At 37.0% G+C, this 19,820-nt stretch overlaps 1 protein-coding gene across 1 annotated transcript in view; it reads right to left on the bottom strand.

Moving 5' to 3' along the window:
- Positions 1-19,820, bottom strand: part of LOC140167995 (ubiquitin-like modifier-activating enzyme 5) — a 111,435-nt gene that overhangs the window by 56,946 nt on the left and 34,669 nt on the right. The window lies entirely within an intron of this gene.

Genomic DNA, 19,820 nt, shown 5'->3' with positions numbered 1-19,820 from the left:
AATTAAATCATTCCAAATTCACTTAGATTATTATGTATAGAACACGCAGAGGTGATTTAGGGGTCGTGAAATTAATTTTAGGATGTATTTTAAGCGTTTTTGTGTGAGCAACTCGAGTGATGCTTGTTGTTTTACTTTTCCATGTGTGTGTGTATACGGAAAGCATAGCATCTCAATCTCTCTACAATATATTTACATAGAAATAGAAAAGAACTGGCCGGTCAAGGAAACCTACATAAATACGTTGTCTATATCCCGGGGAGGGGGGGGGGGGCACTCAACTTTAGAAGTGACGGGTATGTGCCTACCGGAGTCGCGAAGTAGGGGCCTATCGGGTACAAAGCGTTATTTTAAAAAAAAATGCACATTTGCAGTACATGCAATCATAAGAAAATGGTCAACTTTGGGCTTGTCGTTTATATGAAGTCAACCTAGACAATAACTGGGACGTTGCAAAGTTGTAATTTAAGACTAGTAGTCATATAAAAAAAATGTTTTATAAATTTTGAAGGTGGACCACATCGACTTTGGACCCCCTTAAAATGTTGAATTTGCAATAAATTTCATCTTCGTGAGGGCGCTGTTCGAAATGTAAATGAGTTGTGACCTCAATTTTTTGGATATGTATTATATTTAACCTATATTTAGCATCAGTGACAACAAAAATAATTAATCTGACAAAAATGTGAATTTAGGGGCTAAACTTGCCAGTTTACAAAACATTACATTTTTTCTTGCATATTTAATGACCCCGTGACACAACGCGCAATTACAGAATTTTTTTTTTTACCCTTTGACAAATTGGGCATGCAGTTAGTGTGTATACAAGGTTTCAGACCTCTCTCTCTTTTTGTAAAGAAGTCACAGACTCCCAAAGATGACATTTATTTAAAGGGCAACTTTTGAGTCAAAATTTAGACCCCCATACTCCAACTTTAAATGGCTGCCACAGAAAATCCATAAGAGCTACAGACCTCAAATTTGCAGGTTTGTAATATTTTTACAGGTACAACATATGACTAAAATATAAAGCAAATCTGAGGGGGTCAGGTGGGGGACCTCCTTGATATCATATCGTTATGAATTCGGCAGACGGCCGAATCCGGATTCGGCTTTTGGTAAATTCATTTTACGCATTCATTACTTTTGAATTTGAGAACAAGGGATCAATGCTGTACATAATAGAGGGCAGCATATCAATATATCTGACGGTGCATCGCAGTACGGTCAACGACGATAACCGTTAAAAAATCGATATGCTGCCCTCTATAGGTAAATTATTGATCCCTTGTTCTCAAATTCAAAAGTAATGCATACGTAAAATGAATTTACCAAAAAGCCGAATCCGGATTCGGCCATCTGCCGAATTCATAACGATATGGACTGACCCATATATAAAATGATGCAGTTTGATGACAAATTTGAATTCACCTGGCATACCTACTTTTGAGTTCTAATCAATGAAAGCACGACGCTAGTTTAACGTGCTAACTGCTAATCAATAAAAGATGACATGACAGATCAAATGGAAAAATAGGGCTCTTTCTTTGGGTGACAGCAACACTGAAAAGGGGGGTCTAAGTAACAGCCCAACATACGCGTCACCTCCAAAGTGGGAGTGCCCCCCCCATGGGGACATGCAATGGAGCAAACTGCAACTTTTAAATTGGCGTCTTCCTTGGGTTTTTGGATCGTTGTGTCTTTATTTCTTGAACAATTTCAACTGATGAGATCTTAAATTCAAGCTAAAAGATACAGCTATTGGCTGCTGGTTCCAATTCTGACATTTGTCTTTGATTAGGATATACAGGGCAGGGGGTGAACATAACTGGTACCTTAATTCTTTGGCTTAGGGCCTACTGTATACCTACAGCACTATACTATTTATACGTCGAAACTGTTGACTCAACTGACATGACTGCAAGTTTATCAGCATGGTCTGTCATGCATGGACGTTTGCATGGGTATTGGCAGGGAGAGAACTGTGTTTCTAATGTATTGATAAATAAAACCTTTGCCCCCCCTCGACAGTACTTGGTAGTAGTGATGAACAATCCTGGCTGGAGTCAAACGACCAGCAGCTGAGCTGGTCATAATTTTCACAATACTGGACCATTTTGTGCAAAATAACTTGGATTGTAGTGTGTTTGTTAACAAAGCATCAGCTACCAAGGAGGCATTTACATTCCTAAGAAATCAAGACATTCAAAATGTCTAACCCTAACCCTAACTCCAGAAATGTGTTAAAAATGCATGTAAATGCAAAAATCTGATACAAAAAATTGTCAGAATTTAATGAAAATGCTCCTGTAGCTTTTCCTCCATACCACCCATCTAATGAAATCACCTACATTAATATGTTGCAAATTCAGGCAACCAGAAATGCTGAAGCACCATTTTGAAAAGTGCACACACTTAACATGAAATAGCCCATTATAAAATGAAAAACATTTTGCACTTCGTTTATTTTAAGTAGACTTACAGGCATTTTTTCGAAGCCAGTCATCGGAACAATTTTGCTCCCCTTGGAATTTTGCCTAGAGGGTACTAGGGGCTGTGCAATAATTATGCGTACCCCAAGTAGTGAATTCTCAAAATGGTCTGCCAAAATTGCTTGCCCCCCCTTTTGACATGCCTAATAATATTTGCCACCCCCTCTTCTTTTGACATGCCAAAAAATATTTGCCCCGCTTTACACATACCAGATTTTTGAGAACCCCAATTAGAAACAATTAATTCTCTAATATCATGTGATGCGAGCGCAGCAAGCAGACAATTTTGCATATTTAAATGTTCCGTAACAACAAGTTTCTACACCCTTATTAGGGCGTAATATTAGAACGGTGCCCAAATATCTGTACCAAACATTGCTTGTCCTCAGGGGCACAGGTGGACAAGGCGGACGAAGTTCAGGGACCTTGAGGGTTCTGGGGCCAGTGTTCGATTTACCTGGTGTAGCAGAACACATTTTGGACAACCTGCTACACAAATTTCAGCTTGTATAGCAATGTTTTACAATGTAAACATCAACTAAATAATGTTATCGCTAATTTTTTGCAACATAAATTGTTCAAAGTAAAACAAACCCTGCCCCGAACAAAAGCGATAATGAAATAAGGATAAAGGAGATGTTAAAAGGCCCCGCACTGCTCCTTGTCCATATAGGCCCCATAGGTTCTGGCTACGCCCCTTTCCTCTCCCCTTAATTATTGCACCACCCTTTATTGGGCTGGCCAGCTCCCTCTACCTGACAGAAATCCCCAGAATTGACTTAGGCTTATGAATTTTTCTATGTAGCCTGGTAGGCCTAACATCTTGATTTGGGGCTAGAGTCCAGGGGCACTCGACTTTGGAAGTGACGGGGATGTGCAGACAGCAATTCGAAACTAGGGGTCTTTCGCTGAAAGCCTAGACACCGAAAAGGGGCTCTTTCAGTGAGAAGGCCCCAAAAAGGGTGTCTTTCCGTGAGACCGGGTAAAATCTTACCAAAAAAGGGGGTCATTCAGCAAGATTGGGAAAAAGTTTGTGTCAAAATATAAACGTTAAATACAACATTTTTAAAAATTCGAAAAAAAAAAAACCAGTGTCATTCAGTGAGAGATTATTTTCCCAAATTTTTTGGGAAAAAGGGTCTTTAAGAGACAGGAAAATAAAAAAAGGGGGCCATTGGGCGAGAGGTAGTTCAGTAAAACAAAAAAGGGAGTTGTTGGGTGAGAGGGAGTTGAAAAATGGGGTCAATGTGGCCGCACATCACCATCACTCATTTTTAATGAGCCCCTCCCCCCGGCTGAAGTATTGTAAAATATTGGTAATTGGGCCAGTAAATATGACCCAATGTTGACAATGGCTAAATACGCTGTATTATTTCTGGAAAGGATCCGGCAACTATTTACAGTTAGCACATTGAAAAGTGAACTTTGACGAACGTGATGCGAAAATTCTTACGGTACATTGGGCTATTCAAAAATAGATGCACACCCCTATAGAGGAGTAAATTTTCAATCAAAGAAATGTTCGGATTTCCAAGTCTGCTTTCTGAAAACGACTGGAATTCCAGTTGCCAATGTTACTGGAAAAAGCTAGGAAAAATCACGAAAATGTTAAAAATGAGCTGTCAAATTGAGGAGTTCTGATTTTGAACTATTGTTCTGCCGGATTTTTTTGCCTTTGGGCACTTTAAAAGTCTGGATTTCCAACAGTCACGACTGGACAAAAAGTCCGGATATCCGAACTCCTCTATAGGGGGTGTGCATCTATTTTCTGGAATAGCCCATTTTTTTATTCATTTTTTCAGCCGGGACGGTTACGTTCGCAACCACCGATCAATATACAGAGTGCATCTTGTAACAAGTTAAACATCTTTGGTCCCATTAGATAAAGTTTATAATTTCCATTGTCTTTTTCTTATTTTTCTTCAGTGTTCAAATTAAAACTAAAAATCTCACCATTCTGTGTCATGATGCTGTCTTAGGGAACAAACCAAAAGATCGATGACGTCCTATAAACGTAACTAGTTTTCGTTTCTCAGCTGACCCCTCCCTCCCTGCCAGAAACATAATAATAAAGTGTTGAAAAATTTGACATAATAATAATAATGACACATTCTTCAGACCGATGTTTTTTTACAAACGTAATCGAGTATATTTACCCCTCCCCCTAAACGAAACTCATCGATCTTTTGGTTTGTTCCCTTATTTGATGATTGTTCAAATTACATTGATGTATGGATTGCATAGCTGATATTTGTTTACATACATGTACATGTATGTAAAGTTTGTAATGAATGTTTTAAAGGTATTAAAATGCTCATGAACAGACTGTTTAACACATGGTATGTACATGTACGGAAATATTTCTGTTGTATGTTGAGGGCCATGCTATTATTATTTATCATTTGAAGCAAACATGTGGCAAATGTTAAAATAATTTTAATGAAATGTCACAGTCACGGCCTTTGCCAATAAAAACAAAAGATTTGATGTTTTAAATTATTTGAAACCTAAAAATGTTGTATGCAAGATCACCTGGTAAAAAAAAGTTGACCTCTCCATCAAGTTGGAATAGACTAGAGGCTGTCACTTAATTCAGTTACTCAAATTCTCAGTACCCATACAGAGATGCCAATTTAATGACCAATTTGATCATAAGTTAAAGTTGACAGCAATGGAAATTATGGGGTTATTGATATTAGTTGTTAATCAATTTCGAGTACAACATAGAAATTACAATGGCATTATACTAAATATTTATTGTTATCTGTTTGATGTGATGTGACTGTAACATAGGTCAAATGCAACCTAGGAATTACATGGCATTGAACCAAAGATTTATTGTTATAATTTAATAAATAGCAGTTCAATGTTACTGTAACATTTGTCAAATGCAACCTAGGAATTACATGGCATTGAACCAAAGATTTATTGTTATAATTTGATAAATAGCAGTTCAATGTTACTGTAACATTTGTCAAATGCAACCTAGGAATTACATGGCATTGAACCAAAGATTTATTGTTATAATTTAATAAATAGCAGTTCAATGTTACTGTAACATTTGTCAAATGCAACCTAGGAATTACATGGCATTGAACCAAAGATTTATTGTTATAATTTAATAAATAGCAGTTCAATGTTACTGTAACATTTGTCAAATGCAACCTAGGAATTACATGGCATTGAACCAAAGATTTATTGTTGTAATTTAATCAATAGCAGTTCAATGTTACTGTAACATTTGTCAAATGCAACCTAGGAATTACATGGCATTGAACCAAAGATTTATTGTCATAATTCAATAAATAGCAGTTCAATGTTACTGTAACATAGGTCAAATGCAACCTAGGAATTACATGCCATTGAACCAAAGATTTATTGTCATAATTCAATAAATAGCAGTTCAATGTTACTGTAACATAGGTCAAATCAAATGCAATCTAGGAATTACATGGTATAACCAAAGATTTATTGTGATAATTCAAAATACATGTAGGAGTTCAATGTTTCTGTAACATAGGTCATATGCAACCTAGGAATTACATGGCACTGAACCAAAGATTCATTGTGATAATTCAATAAATAGCAGTTCATTGTTTCTGTAACATAGGTCATATGCAACCTAGGAATTACATGGCACTGAACCAAAGATTTATTGTGATAATTCAATAAATAGCAGTTCAATGTTACTGTAACATAGGTTAAATCAAATGCAACCTAGGAATTACATGGCATTGAACCAAAGATTTATTGTTTTCAATAAATAGCAGTTCATTGTTTCTGTAACATAGGTCATATGCAACCTAGGAATTACATGGCACTGAACCAAAGATTTATTGTGATAATTCAATAAATAGCAGTTCATTGTTTCTGTAACATAGGTCAAATGCAACCTAGGAATTACATGGCATTGAACCAAAGATTTATTGTGATAATTCAATAAATAGCAGTTCATTGTTTCTGTAACATAGGTCATATGCAACCTAGAAATTACATGGCATTGAACCAAAGATTTATTGTGATAATTCAATGAATAGCATTTCATTGTTTCTGTAACATAGGTCATATGCAACCTAGGAATGACATGGCATTGAACCAAAGATTTATTGTCATAATTCAATAAATAGCAGTTCAATGTTACTGTAACATAGATCAAATGCAACCTAGGCATTACATGGCATCAAACCAAAGATTTAGAGGAGCATGTGTGGCCGAGTGCCGGCGAGTGGATAAGGCGTTTGGCTCATAATCCAATAGGTTGCGAGTTTGAACCCCACTTAAATTCTATCAATTTAACCTGCGGGTCACCATTAGAGTTTGAAATAAAACCTTCCTTTTATCAATATGAGTTAATGGTATTGACCTAATTTCCTTGGGAAACAAACATCCCAATAATGTGAACATCTACATAAAATCGGAGCATTATTTTAAAGCTTACCCTGTAGAGGTCAGAACGGCTATGAGGCCATATTAAATTTGTGGATGTATCTTTCATAACTTTACCACTTAGACAGGTAATGAGGTAACAACTGTGGTTAAAAGTTGGACATGTGTTTTTAGATACATTGTATATGTGTGTAGGAATGCAAAAATACCAAAAGTGTCCAAAATCTTGTGTCTTTTGTATGGTCACCAGTTTAGGTCATAATGATACATAAATTTAATAAATGTTAAAGTTGCTCTCATCATGCTGTGTAATACCTCAAACTCTTCCTCATCATATGGAACAAAAAAGTCAATTGTCATATTTCTTTAGGATGCGTAGTTCAGGGATTATGACGTCAAATAGATCAAAGGTTAATGACCTTAAATTACATACAAGAGGCGGTCAATAAGTTCATAGAACAAGGTACTTGAAAGAGTACTGGCTAAATTCCTTCTATCTCACTCTTGAACATGGTCACTGCATACCTTAATGCACCTGTCAAAATTTTTCTTGAAACCAGGGTTCAGTTTTAGCCGGCAAAAACCTGTTTTTGCCGTTGCCGGTGGCAAAAACTGGCAAAAACCTGTTTCTGCCATTTTTGCCTGGTTCAAACCGGCAAAAATGGCAAGAAGTGGCAAAAACTCACATATAGTCACTCAAATATTTAAAAAATAACACAGAAAGCTCATACACAGCAGCACACAACTTTTAATGAATCATTCAACATAATTTTTGTCTCATCAAGTCCTTAAAATGACAAAGTTTTGAATCTGATATATGCCACATTTTGGTTTTAAAATGCACTTGAGCAATGAAAATGCATGCCTTTAATTTCTTAATACATGTAATATGTTACTTATAATTACAAAATCTGGTCTTACACTCGGGAAATGATTTTTGTAATTTAATAATTTGTTTTGAGATGAAAAAACTGAACTATAAATCACTTTTTTAGTTTTTGCCATTTTTGCTGGCAAAAACTGGCAAAATTTTGTTTTTGCCAAGCGGTTGAAACCGTGGTTAAAACCACGTTTTTTCCACCTGCGTCAAAAACCTGCGAACCCTGCTTGAAACCTTCTATGTCAACAAAATGGAGGTCTTCCGACTGCTCCATAGGCCACTCTTCAATGAAGGCTCAACAACATTGATCACCACCAAACATGAAATTATGAAGGTAGGACTTAAAAATTCTAAAATAGGTTTCACTAACTAGAGGCCATAGCTGGACCACAATATAGTTGATTTAGTTAACTGACCTCTCTGTTGTGAATGGCAGCTTCACAAACTGAGAAAGGACACTGGACACAATTCGAGAACAGCCCCATTCCTACTACCAACCTTCTTCACTTGATGGCTTGCCTCAATTTTGCTATCAAAATTGTATGATATAGACCTATGCTTGTACTTTCATTTGGCAAATGAACTGTTATCAAGACTATCCCTGAATCTCAGAAAACAGCGAGAAAGACCTTCCACTATGGTGACCGAGTGATGATCTTCTTATGGGTAGGAGATCCAGTGAGTACATGTAATGTATATCTTATCACCTTTAGTCAAATATAGATTAACTTGTCTCGGTCCTCATTCTAAGTGTATAGGTGTGGACCTGATATGTCAACTGGTATCAATTTTGTGCATGAAAATTCTGGGACACCCAAGTAGAAGACGGCCTGAAATACCCAAAGGTTAATGGATTTATGTTGGAAACATATTCATCGCCCATTCCATCCTTGAACTCTTAGGACCATTTCATTGCTGTTGAATATCAAGGATTTCATCACTATTTACAGCAACTGTACAATATTAAATTTCATTTGAGTTTTCACCACTGTTGGGAGAAATTTCCATGATGACCCTGTGTTCACTTCTGGTAGTACTTGTGAATTCATGGAGATAGGCTTCCTTTGAAGAATGTCCTGCCCATATACAGTGATGCAAAAATGTAATATTTTTGCGGTAATGTTTTGAAGGAACAAGCTTTCAAATGAGACCAAATTCAATACTGTGTGACAAAGTAGCATACCTTGTTCTACGAACTTTTTGACCGCCCCTCGTAGTATTCAAATTTAAAAAAATGCTCCGATTCACCCGAAACTCGTCTTAAATCATTGCTCTAATGACCCAGACAAGTAATTTCATAATTTGTGTGATTTTGAAATTCTTATTGTCAGGTACGCATTTTTGCAACTATAATAGAGCGTACACAGGATGACAATTGATCCATTTGTTTCATCAGAAAATGGGATGATCAATATGTGTAAGCAAGGTTTTTGTGTTTCGTTTGTCGATCTAAATGAATAATTTGAAACAATATGAGACAAGTTTTGGACGAATCGGAGCATTTTCAAAATTTGAATAATAATGTAAAAATGTAAAACCTTTGATCGATTTGATGTCATAATCCCTGAACTATGCATCCTACAGAAATATGAAAACTTGTCTTTGACCACTGTGTTAAATAAGTTCCATATAGGTCCATATTTTCTAATGAATTTGTTAATGAATTCTAGTTAGTGACACAAAGAATGTGCATGCCCAGTCTTGTCCACTCTGTCCCCTTCATTTTTGTTACCCTACCTGAATAGGTGTACATGAATATGTACATTTAAACTTCAAGACTTTTACATTTTGTGTTACTTTTTGATTTAATATACACCAGTGTTATGGAATGATGTAGCTACAATTAATTTACCTGTAGGCTGTAAAGACAAAGTAATATTTAAATCAAATTAATTTGCATTTACTTAACCTGACAGAAATGGCTAGGAAGAAACACAGAAATTAATTGGTCTTATTGTTCAAGTACTTCTACACCCCAATCCCGGGGAATTGATGGGGCTTGTAATTTTTGAACTTCTTACAAACATGTGCACTTTAGGCTAGGCTTTTTTTAATTTTATTTACCCGCCCAATTATCTTGTTGTTTGATCATGTGTGATTTTCTCCACAGCAACGCCCTCAATGTTTTTTGAATTTCTACTTTTTGCACCATTGTAATAACCATTGGTGTACATAAATGCCCTGTGAAAGACTAAGCCTGATGTGCTTTAATTACAGTAAAATTTAACATTTATAATAAAACCGGGTCTCCTCGGTTTTATTCTGAGCTCACTGATCAAGTACTGAATAAACACATCGCGTGCGTGTGTGAATCATTGATCAGCGACGTACCGTATACACTGTATGCGTATCGCTATTCGTCTAGTGTAGTTTTGCCAATAATCATGATAATCATACAGTTGGCGGTTTTATACACACATTGTAAAAGCTGTCCGTCTTGACTTGACGTATAATCTGTGTGCATATCAAAATTCATCTTATGTCTTCTTTGTTCGTCCTAGCTGTGTAAAACTACGCCAATATTCATGACAATATAATCGTTCGGCAAACTGATACACGCATTGTAGGCGCTGGAATGAAATAGTAATTTTCTTCGTTTTACCGCATTTGTTTGGCTCGAAATTAAAAGGGGACAACGTGATCAGTAGCTATCAGTGAAAACTAACATTTTAATCCATTCTTTATGCAAATCACACATTGCTTTAATTTAAAATTCACACACAAAAAAAGGGATGTGTACAGTTTGTACACTGAATAATAAGAATAGGCATAAGTAATAGCAATTAATCTGACTATATAAAAGTATTCCCCATAATTATCTATAAGGTTAACTTACTTTGCATGTCTAAAACCCACAAAGAATCATTCTTTTGCCCAGGACCACTTTTTGAATGGTGTATAACTGACACAAAAATAATTTTGAGTGAAAATTGACATTTACAGTGACGGTAAATTTGTTAGAGAGAAAAACATAATTGCAATTTTAAATTAAATGTTGTCATATGATGGTATTTTGTGCAATATGTCATTTTATTCAAATGTAGATGGTGTTAACATGTACAAACACATTGTGTAATAATTATTTCAAATTAAGCGCAAGTTTTAAATTAAAAAGCACAGAATGACAGGCAAGTACGTGATCATCTGTTTGTTGAATGCCATTACGACAAATGCCAGATTCCATATATAGAAAATTGTGACAGCATGTGAGGAATTTTTCCAAACGTCTTGGTCATATGAATATTCCTGTCAAATGAATGACAGGCTAAGGCGATACATATACAGTACTGCAATGCAAATTTGGTTTATTTTCTTTATTTTTCTATTTGAAAAGACAATGCCTTCAAAAAATCGAAAGAGAAAAGAGCAGAGAAGAGAGAAGAGACAGGAGGAGAAGAGACAGGAGGAGAAGAGGCAGAAAGAGTTGGACAAGAAAAGACAGGAGCCTCCAAATACTAGCCTTTGTGCTACCCATCATACTAGCCTTTGTGCTTCCAATAACTCTAGCCTTCGTGCTACCCATCATACTAGCCTTTGTGCTACCAATGACTTAAGCTTTCATGCTACCCATGACTCTAGCCTAAGTGCTACTCAGTGCTACTCTCCAAATACTAGCCTTTGTGCTACCAATGACTCTAGCCTATGTGCTACCAATGACTCTAGCCTTCGTGCTACCCATACTTCTAGCCTTTGTGCTACCCATACATCTAGCCTTTGTGCTACCAATGACTCTAGCCTTTGTGTTACCAATGACTCTAGCCTTTGTGCTACCAATGACTCTAGCCTTTGTGCTACCCATGACTCTAGCCTTCGTGCTACACATACTTCTAGCCTTTTGTGCTACCAATGACTCTAGCCTTTGTGCTACCAATGACTCTAGCCTTTGTGCTACCAATGACTCTAGCATTTGTGCTACCCATGACTCTAGCCTTCGTGCTACCCATACTTCTAGCCTTTGTGCTACCCATACTTCTAGCCTTTGTGCTACCCTGTGTGATACCCATGACTCTAGCCTTCATGCTACCCATACTTCTAACCCTGATGCTACTGAAGACTCCCAAAATACTAGCCTATGTGCTACTCAGAATGTCTATCAAAATGTGACAGAAAATGATAGTCAAGATACTACTCATATCACTTTATGTGCTACTCAAAATTATAGTCAAACAAGTAACCAAGATGCTGCTCAAATGGAACAGCCTGGTTGCTCTTCATGGTCCAATGATACACATTTCCGCCAAGAAAAAGAACAAACCCGATTCCAAAAATGGTATGCAACTTTGCCTGAGTCAACGAAACAAGACAAGCAGGCATCACAACGACAGTACTATAGAAGCAATAAATCTAAGATTCTGCAGAAAAAGCAGTCTGACTATCAAAAACCAGAAACACGCAAGAAGATACTGCAGAAAAAGCAGTCTGACTATCAAAAACCAGAAACACGCAAGAAGATACTGCAGAAAAGGCAGTCTGACTATCAAAAACCAGAAACACTCAAGAAGATTCTGCAGAAAAAGCAGTCTGACTATCAAAAACCAGAAACACGCAAGAAGATACTAGTCTCAAAAACCAGAAACACTCAAGAAGATTCTGCAGAAAAAGCAGTCTGACTATCAAAAACCAGAAACACGCAAGAAGATTCTGCAGAAAAAGCAGTCTGACTATCAAAAACCACAAACACGCAAGAAGATTCTGCAGAAAAGGCAGTCTGACTATCAAAAACCAGAAACACGCAAGAAGATTCTGCAGACAAAGCAGTCTGAATACCAAAATCTTGAGACAAGAGCACAAAAACTTGACAGTATGCGTCAGAATTATAAAAAACCAGCAAATAAATCCAAAAAAATCACTAATGTAATGGAGAAGAGATCTGCTGCAAGAGCAAATATCCATCAAGTTATCAGAAATTTCAAACGCCAATGTATGACACAAAAACCCACTTACACTTGCATTATATGCAAACGCCTGTGGTTTAGAACTCAGGTTTTGCCCTTCATGAAAACTAAATATCCCAGAGAAAGTCTGCTTAAAGCAATGCTACCAAGTACTACATTTTCAGAATTGCCTGAAGATGCATGGATTTGTAAAACATGTAATGAGAACATCAAGAAAGGTATTCTGCCACGTTTAGCAGAAGCAAACAAGCTAGCACTGGCACCACAACCTCCAGAACTATCTCAATTAAATACACTAGAAAGACACTTAATATCTCCTGTGATTCCCTTCATGAAATTAATCCCTTTGATTAAGGGATGTCAGAAGGGGATCCATGGTCAAGTTGTATGTGTGAAAGCTGACATTGACAAAACAGCCAAATCACTTCCAAGACTTCCTGATGATGAATCTCTGATAAGAGTCAAATTGAAGCGCAAATTGGATTACAAAGGCCACCACTTGTATCAACATGTTACTCCTGCCAAAGTAAGATCAGCACTCAATATCCTTAAAGACGTCAATCCTATCTTTGAGGAGATAGAAATTGATCATAATGATGAACTAGAAAGAACTAATGATCCAATAGTAGCAACTAATGCAACCAATGAATTACTTGCAGACAATGAGGAAGACTCAACTGACTCAGAATCTGCATATAATGCTGATACAGAATCTGAAACAGACACTGAAGACAGTAATCAAACTGTTCCAAATGATGATGTCACTAACACATCTGCACCTCTTGACTCATTCTTGCAACCAGTTGATTTTGCTCAATACATTGCTGATCACACTGATGACTCAATACTGTGTCTTGCGCCTGCAGAAGGCAATAGACCTCTTGGAGTACTGAATATGGAAGCTGAATCGTTTCCCGTACAATTTCCAAACGGAAAAAACACTTACAATGAAGAAAGAATGCCAAAAGTTTCACCTTGTAGATACTTCAATGCAAGGCTGTTTTCTAGCGATAACCGCTTTGCAAGTGATCCACAATATATATTCTTTGCTCAATATGCAACAGAACTGAATCAGATAATGTCTAAAATATCCATAGCAATGAGACAAGGACACACAAAGACTACCAATGGCAGAGATATCACACCACCTATGCTGACAAACCCAGCACAAGTGAAGCAATTATTACACAGAGATGACGGCTATCGATATATGGCTCAAATAAGGGGCACCCCAGCTTACTGGGAGAGAACCCTCAAAGATCTATTTGCAATGATACGCCAAATTGGAATACCAACTTGGTTTGTCACTTTCAGTGCTGCCGATCGAAGGTGGTGTGAAATTGACAATGCCATCCGTGAATTACACGGCAAACCACCAATGACACCTGAAGAACACAAAAATATGACCTGGGATGAACACTGCGAAAACATAATGAAAGATCCTGTATGTGCTACCAGGATGTTTCAGCAAAGAGTCCTAAACCTGATCACACAAGTAATCCAATCTGAAGCTAAACCAATTGGCAAAGTAGTAGATTATTTCTACCGTACTGAATTCCAACAGAGAGGCTGGCCTCACATCCACATGCTGGCATGGGTGGAGGATGCTCCCAAATTAGACCAAGATAATGATGAAAAACTGGTAGAATTCATCGACGAATACGTCGCATGTAATTTACCTCCTGAAAGTGATCCAGAGCTTCATGAAATTGTAACCAGTGTACAAACTCACAGCAAAAATCACACTAAATCATGCAGGAAAACTGGCAAAATATGCCGATTTAACTTTCCCAAGCCACCAACTGAACGGACATTGATTTGCAGACCAAATCTTCCTGATGAATCACAAAGTTCTGTAGAAACAGCCAAAGAAAAACTCAAGGAAGTCTGGAATGTTCTTTCAGACCCTGAAACTGAATTTAACAGCACTACTCAACTCCTCAATGCAGCAAATATCTCGCAGAAAGAACTGGAAGAATCTCTTGAGTTACTTTCTAAATCAACAACTGTATACCTAAAACGAAAGCCTAATGATGTCTGGATTAACAACTATAACCCACATCTATTACGTGCATGGAATGGCAATATGGATATCCAATATGTTTTGGATGCTTACAGTTGCACAATGTACATTGTGTCTTATATTAGCAAAGCAGAACGTGAAATGGGCGATCTGCTCAAAAATGCATCAAAAGAAGCTAGAGAAGGAAACAGTGAGGCAATCACTGAACTTCGAAAGCTCGGAAGTGTGTACTTGACACATCGAGAAGTACCAGTCATGGAATGCATCTACAGAGTCTGTAGCATGCCTCTGAAAAAATCCACAAGAAAAGTCATATTTATCCAAACAGATCCAAATGGACAAAGAATCTCACTGCCACTGGAAAGTCTGAAAAATATGTCTGAAAATGACCAAGTATGGATGCCAAATATGCTTGACAAATACTACGCAAGACCTCAAACATCCAAATTCAGTGATGTTTGCTTGGCAACATTTGCTTCCAGATATCATATGCAATCAAAGAAACATGATGATAATGACAGCACAAACGAATATGAACTACAGGATGATCTAGGTGTTCTTAAGGAACGCAAGCAGAGACCTGCCATTATTCGCTATCCAAAGGTACAATTGAAAAAGGACCCAGAGAGGTACTATATGAATATCATAAGACTATACTTGCCACACCGTGATATCAGGCTCAAGCCTGCTCAATTTGAGACCTATCAGTCATATTACATGACTGGTAGCGTAGATACAAAGAATGGCAGAAAATCTGTTCGTGAAATTGTCACTGAAAACATGGCACAATATGAAACTGCAAATGAGCAACTCGATGAAGCCTGGCAAGCCATGCAAGAAGCAGGAAACTTGCAAGATGCATGGGCTGCTTTGGCACCACAAGCAGAACAACAACGTCTTGATGATCTCCAAAACAAGAATCGCCTAGATTCTGATGATGAGTTTGATCAAATAGAAATTCCAGAATTGCAGCCAAACATAGCACATGCTTCAAATCAAGCCACATACCCAATGTCTGTGGAGACCTGTATTCCAGGGCTCACAAATGATCAAATCACAGCCATGCTTAGAACTCTCAATGACAAACAGCAGCAATTGTTCAAACATGTACACCAGTGGTGTATCAAGAAAGCAAACGGCGAAAATCCAGAACCTTTTCGTATATTCCTCTCCGGAGGAGCAGGTACTGGCAAATCACACGTCATCAAATGTATAAGATATCATGCTCAAAAGCTTTTTGCACCACTCACTGAATCACCTGATGATACAACAGTGCTAGTTGTCGCACACATGGGCACTGCTGCCTTCAACATAGAAGGACAAACAATATGTTCAACATTCAATTACAGTACACAAGCTCCAAATAACTACAGACCTCTGTGCGAAGACACACTAAACACACTAAGATCTAAACTTCAACACGTTCAAATTCTCATCATAGATGAGATCTCAATGGTCAGTAAGAAACAACTCAGGTACATCCATGGTAGACTACAGCAAATAAAACGTGCCTCAAATAGCTCATACTTTGGGAATGTATATCTGTACTAGCAGTTGGGGATTTTATCAAATTCCTCCTGTGAAAGCAGGCAATCCTTTATGTGTGCCAGATAAGAACCCTCTACAAGAGCTTTGGAATACAAACTTCCAACATTGGGAACTCACAGAAATTATGCGTCAGCGTGATGACCTCACGTTTGCGCAGCTTCTAAATCGCCTCCGTGTACACAAACGAGAGGATCCAATAGATCAGACAGATCATGAAATTCTGAAATCTCGCATTATTAATGCAGATGCCAATGTCAAACCACCATCAGAAGCCTTGCACTTGTATGCATACAATGTAGATGTGGACAAGCACAATTTATCCATGCTAGAATCTTTGCCAAATGCAGCAATAACAGTCACGGCTCTAGATATTGTACAAGCAGCTGGTCAAAGTTACCGCAAGAAAGAACCATACAAATCGGAAGATACCAGTTTGGTGCCTGAATTACAACTTGCTGTTGGAGCTAAAGTCATGCTCACTGCCAATTTGAATGTGTCTGATGGTCTCTGTAATGGAGTCACTGGCACTATCAAAGCCATTCAACCAAATGATGCAAACAATCAACCTACTGCTGTATATGTCCACTTTCACCATGTGAAGGTTGGATCAAATGCAAGACAAAAGAACCCTCTGCCACCACCACACAATGAATGTGTTGCCATAAAGCCACATAAGGTTACATTTGTACCGTACGGTTCAAATTCTACTGTAATTCGCCAACAATATCCTCTCAAACTTGCCTGGGCCATAACAATACACAAGGTCCAAGGTCAAACTACTGAACAAGCAGTCATTTCACTCAAAAATGCAAGAGCAGCTATGGGTTATGTGGCACTTAGCCGTGTTACTAGTCTCAGTGGGCTCTTCCTCGAAGACTATAATCCACAAAAAATCTTTTGTGATGAAACAATTGCACAGCATATAGCTACAATGTCTGCATCTGATATGTCTCAATCAAACCCACTACTTCACATAGACCAGAAGAAGCACTTCATAATTGCTCATCACAATATTCAAAGCCTGTCGAAGCATTATGAAGACCTCCAAAGCAACTTTGAATTCCGCAAAGCGGACATAATCTGTCTTTCAGAAACTTGGCTCAATACAAGTCACAATCTGGTGAACTATCACCTCCCGAATTATCACCTTGTTGCCATTGCAAAACCACATGATTTAGCAAGAGGCCGAGGTGTTGCTATGTATGTCAGAAGCTCTATTACGTACTACCAAGTACCACTCGAAGTCAATGAATGTGATGTCTTAGCAGTAAGAACCACTGGTTCTCCATCAATACTTGCTATAACAGTGTACAAGCCGATCAATACAAATGCTGCTGCATTCAGTGAAGTTATTGCCAACATATGCACACAAATTGCAATTCTAGATGTTGACTATACTGTCATCCTAGGAGACTTCAATCATGATCTCAAACAGAATGCTCCAATTCGACCACTTCAGCAATATAACCAACTGATCAATATGCCTACCACAGCCAAAGGCACTCTACTAGACCATATCTATATTAAGCCAACTCCACAGCACTACAAAGCATATGTATTATCCTCATATTATAGCTATCATGAACCTACTGCTGTTGCCATAAAAATTTAGAGAGAAGTTATAAAATGTCCATCTTCTACAAAAAAATAAAAGAAAAAGTGCTGTTACTCCAAGACAACCCAAGAAAATTGAAGCATTTAGCTTTCTAAAATTGACTGATTTTAAGATCTCGTACATATTTCTAAACTTATCATTGCTCCAAGACAACCCAAGAAAAGTGAAGCATTTTAGCTTTCTAAAATTGACTGATTTTAAGATCTCACACATATTTCTAAACTTATCATTGCTCCAAGACAACCCAAGAAAATTGAAGCATTTTAGCTTTCTAAAATTGACTGATTTTACGATCTCACACATATTTCTAAACGTATCATTGCTCCAAGACAACCCAAGAAAATTGAAGCATTTAGCTTTCTAAAATTGACTGATTTTAAGATCTCGTACATATTTCTAAACTTATCATTGCTCCAAGACAACCCAAGAAAAGTGAAGCATTTTAGCTTTCTAAAATTGACTGATTTTAAGATCTCACACATATTTCTAAACTTATCATTGCTCCAAGACAACCCAAGAAAATTGAAGCATTTTAGCTTTCTAAAATTGACTGATTTTACGATCTCACACATATTTCTAAACGTATCATTGCTCCAAGACAACCCAAGAAAATTGAAGCATTTAGCTTTCTAAAATTGACTGATTTTAAGATCTCGTTCATATTTCTAAACTTATCATTGCTCCAAGACAACCCAAGAAAAGTGAAGCATTTTAGCTTTCTAAAATTGACTGATTTTAAGATCTCACACATATTTCTAAACTTATCATTGCTCCAAGACAACCCAGAAAATTGAAGCATTTTAGCTTTCTAAAATTGACTGATTTTACGATCTCACACATATTTCTAAACGTATCATTGCTCCAAGACAACCCAAGAAAATTGAAGCATTTTAGCTTTCTAAAATTGACTGATTTTAAGATCTCACACAAATTTCTAAACTTATCATTGCTCCAAGACAACCCACGAAATTTGAAGCATTTTAGCTTTATAAAATTGACTGATTTTAAGGTCTCACACATATTTCTAAACTTATCATTGCTCCAAGACAACCCAAGAAAATTGAAGCATTTTAGCTTTATAAAATTGACTGATTTTAAGATCTCACACATATTTCTAAACTTATCATTGCATGTAACAGCATCATATCTACTCATGAATGTAAATTTGCTGTTTCTCCAAGATAACCCATCAAAAATTTTAAAAACGTTTTAGCTTTCTACTCATGACATGACATGGCATTTGCATGTAAATGAACGACCATCCTGTTGTACCTTCTCACTGGTAAAAATGTTGAACCTAATGACATGTTGAACTGGTAACAAGCACACCAAGATGGCAAGCAGAGGTATGTGTGAATAATTGAATGGTATTGCTTTCAATAATATATAACCAATGATAACAGCAAAATGTATATGGCTCCGCTACAAAAAACATGTTGTTTCCTCTTTGAACAATTATAGATTCATTTTTTTGCAGTCCTGACATTTAGTGATTTCATATTGCTTGTAAATAAAATGTATTCATGAAATATATCTTTTGAACATTTTTTTGTTTATAAATATATTTTTCTGGATTTCTCAAATAACAAAACCAAATGCAGTAAAACTACTCCCAAAAAGGAAATAATGCGCAGCCTGAAAACACACAAACTCAGGACATAATTTAAACCAACACATTTCAAAATTTATGTAGCAACTTATTTTTTTTGCATTCAAAATACTACAAAATTGCGTAGCATTTTGCCTAAAATATGCACCATTTTGGTATATAATGCCAGCTTATGCCCTAATCAAACTTAATTTAGCCAAGTCAGACTTAACTTTTGCAAATAAAACAAAAAACACCTCGGTGCTCACAATAGGTACCAATATTATGGTACTTTTATTTCACTACACACACGTCTAATGACAGAAAAGTAGTTACTAATGCTCCGAAATAAGGAAATTTAGGAGCATTTTATGCTTTCCTATTTATAATACT

The sequence above is a fragment of the Amphiura filiformis genome, chromosome 13 (genome assembly GCF_039555335.1).
Source record: "Amphiura filiformis chromosome 13, Afil_fr2py, whole genome shotgun sequence".
NCBI lineage: Eukaryota > Metazoa > Echinodermata > Ophiuroidea > Amphilepidida > Amphiuridae > Amphiura > Amphiura filiformis.
Note: the sequence above shows the minus strand (reverse complement) of the source record. Positions and strands in the feature narration are given on the sequence as shown.